Consider the following 3,475-nt stretch of genomic DNA (forward strand, 5'->3'; position numbering starts at 1 on the left):
TCTTTTTAAACAAATGTCAACCATTTTTAGCACAAAACGAGTCACATTCACCAGTTTAATCAATGGGAATCAATGGAAATTGAGTAATGGGCGAAGGTAAGAGAGAAAAGTAGGTTTACCGACAAGATGAAGTTAAAAATCTTTAAATCGGTCGGAAAACTGTGAATGAACTTCTCTAAATCAATGGTGGAAGGTCGGGAGGGTGCGAGAGAGTGTTCTCTAAGTGTTTGGAAGTGTGATAATAAAAAGGGCTCGATAGATTTATAAAGGAAATCACGGCCTTATGATTCCTGTACATCCACACGGGCGTGTGGAAATTACCCATGCCCGTGTGACTCCACAGGAGAGACTCAAAGGGGCAGACACACTGCCCCTGTGTGCTCTCGGGAAAACACTCAATGCCTATGAATGCACCCACACGAGCGTGTGGAATTTTCCCACGCCTGTGCGCCTGACCCATAGGGGCAGACACACGCACTGTGGTTTCTCTGTTTAGCACGAGAAAAACTCAGTAAGTGTCTCACACTCCCGTGGGGAGATTCCACACGGGCGTGAACCTTTATAGGGCTAGCTGACACGGGCATCCACATGCCCCTGTGTTTTCTTGGGATGGAGGAGAGCTCCTCTGCAGAGATCCACACGGGCATGTGGAAATTACCCATGCCCGTGTGTTTGTTACAGGATCATCCACATGGGCGAGCCCACGCCCTTGTGTCTTCTCGGGAAAAATCTCTAAGTCTCTGCAGGAATGCACATGCCCGTGTGGAAATTACCCACGGGTGTGTGACCATCACAAGGTCATTCACAAGGGCGAGACAACGCCCCTGTGTCCTCTTGGGATGAGCTCTCAGTAGAGACCAACGACCGTGTGGAAATTCCACATGGTCGTGCATTTTCTCTGGATGCCTTAGAAAAATCTCCACGCTCTGCAAAAAAATCCTAAACATATGAATACACTCAGAGCCTGCCTTATAATGCAATAAATACCAAAGGAAACACAAAAAACACGCTCAAATGACCAACAACTTCACCAAACACATTAAAGCACATGACAACACCAAACAATCCACAAGAAAAACACAGCAACAACATCTAAAAGATCTAGATACCTACACTCAAAGCCTTATTCATGCAAACACTAATTAAAAACTATAAAAACAATAAAGACTTGGGTTTCCTCCCAATAAGCGCTTGTTTAACGTCATTTAGCTTGACGTACCTTATCTTAACTTACGGGAGCTCATAGATGAAGGTTCCCCTCTTACCCATGACTTGGAAGCATGATAAACATAGCCTTTTGAAGGTAGAGGGAGAGTTGTCGAGCTTGTTATCACCCAAGGGTTCGTCACCCTTGTTCCATTCTTGTACATCCCCAACAGTCTTGGGGTATTTCTTGTGGCATCTCCTTGCCCGCTTCATCTTCCGGAGCACTTTCTTCACAATCCCCGGGGTAGATGGTACTTTCTCGTCTACACCGAGCATCATCACTTCTTCCTCCTCCACTTCTTGGTCTAGCAACCCCTCATACGGGTCCGAATTCAACATTTCCTTCACATATTCATCGATTAGTTCATCAGTAGTGTCAAGGAAGTAAAGAGTATCATTAAAGTCAAGAGAATGTCACATGGTTCTGGCGAGGCGGTAGGTCAACTTGTCGTTGCCCATCCTTAGTGTCAACTCCCCACCGTCCATGTCGATAAGTGCCTTGGAAGTGCGCAAGAATGCCCTCCCAAGTATCAAAGGAACAACTGCATCCTCATCGACGTCTAACACTACGAAGTCTACAGGAAATATGTACTTGTCAATCTTGACAAGCACATCTTTAATGATGCCCTCGGATGTCTCACTGTTTGGTCCGCCAATTGCAATATCATCCGAGTGGGCCTAAGCTCTCCCAAGCCTAGCTTCTGAAAGAAAGTATATGGCATGACGTTTATACTAGCCCTTGAATCCGCCAACGCCATTTCTTCACCCAAATTGCCAATGTTGCACAAGATAATGAAGCTTCTGGGGTCTTTCTTCTTGTTCGACATATTCTTTTGCAACACCGCTGAACAAGAGGCATCTAGGATCACCAACGCGCTTTCTTCCAACTTTCTCTTGTTGGACAAAAGATCTTTCAAGAACATCACATACCGAGGCATTTGAGACAACACCTCCATATAAGGAATGTTGATGTGCAATTGTTTGAATAGACCCAAAGAACTTCTTGTATTGCTCATCATTTTGGTCGTTCTTCAATTTCAAAGGATAAGGGATTATTGGCTTGTAAGGTGGGGGTGCCACCTCCTTCTCTTTGCTTGCTCTTTCCTCAACCTCCACGACCTCGAGTGCTCCAACATTGGTCTTCTCACTTGCACGCCTACCCTCGACCTCTCGACCACTTCTCAAAGTGATCGCCTTCACATGTTCTCGTGGATTAGTCTTGGTGTTACTCGGCAAGCTTCCTTGTGGTCCCTCCAATAGAGACATCGCAATTTGCCCCACTTGATTCTTTAGATTGTGTAATGAAGCGGTGTGGTTGCGAAGTGTAGCCTCAACCAATTGAAATCATGTATCCGATTATTGCATAAATCTGGTCAGGGCCTTCACTAAGTCGATCATCCAGGTCTCCAAGCCTGTAACTCTATTCTCCATGTTTGGGCTTGTTGTTGTTGAAAACTGGTGGTGCCATGGCCTTTTGTTGCCTTTGGTTTCTTCATGAGAAATTGGGGTGGTTCCTCCACCCTTGGTTGTAAGTGTTGCTATAAGGATTACCTTGTACTCTTCCCGAATTACCAACAAAGTCTACTTGTTCAACCGGGACTGAAGTAGCAATCAAAATAGGACAATCAGACGGCATATTTGAACCCCAACAACCATCACAACTTGTGATAATGGACACCCTCGGTGAAGTCAATGTATCCAATTTCTTGGTCAAGGCCTCTACTTGGGCCGCCAAGGATGTAAGCACATCGATCTCATAGAGTCCAGCCACTTTCTTCCTTTCCCTTGCATTCCATTGGTAGCTGTTCATGGCCATTTCCTCTACTAACTGTCAGGCTTTATCAGGGGTCTTACTCCCCATTGTACCTCCTACGGGGTATCTAGAAGTTGTCTTGTACTTGGATTCAACCCGCTGTAGAAAGTTTGAATGATCATCCATTTGGGAAATCCATGTTGTGGACACTTCCGCAAGAGGTCCTTGAATCATTCCCATGTCTCAAACAAGGATTGAAGCTCCATATGAACAAACGATGATATCTCATTGCGAATCTTTGCCGACTTCCCTGGAGGAAAGTATCTTGCAAGGAAGGCTTCGACCATCTCATTCCAAGTCGTGATGGATGCTTTTGGCAAGGAATGAAGCCATTGCTTGGCCCTACCTTTGAGGAAGAATGGGAAAGCCCTCAATCTGATAGCACCATCCGACACTCCATTGATCTTCAGCATGTTACAAACTTCCAAAAAGTTCTCGATGTAATAGTTTGGGTCC

The 3,475-nt window shown here is 45.3% G+C and overlaps 1 non-coding gene across 1 annotated transcript; it reads left to right on the forward strand.

Annotated features, from left to right (window-relative positions):
• Window positions 1-3,151: 3,151 nt before the first annotated feature.
• LOC120252372 lies at window positions 3,152-3,255 on the forward strand. The gene has a single exon (XR_005533907.1). It is a non-coding gene; the product is annotated as a small nucleolar RNA R71 (small nucleolar RNA).
• Window positions 3,256-3,475: the final 220 nt, after the last annotated feature.

The sequence above is a fragment of the Dioscorea cayenensis genome, chromosome 20 (assembly GCF_009730915.1).
Source record: "Dioscorea cayenensis subsp. rotundata cultivar TDr96_F1 chromosome 20, TDr96_F1_v2_PseudoChromosome.rev07_lg8_w22 25.fasta, whole genome shotgun sequence".
In the NCBI taxonomy this organism is placed as follows: Eukaryota; Viridiplantae; Streptophyta; class Magnoliopsida; order Dioscoreales; family Dioscoreaceae; genus Dioscorea; species Dioscorea cayenensis.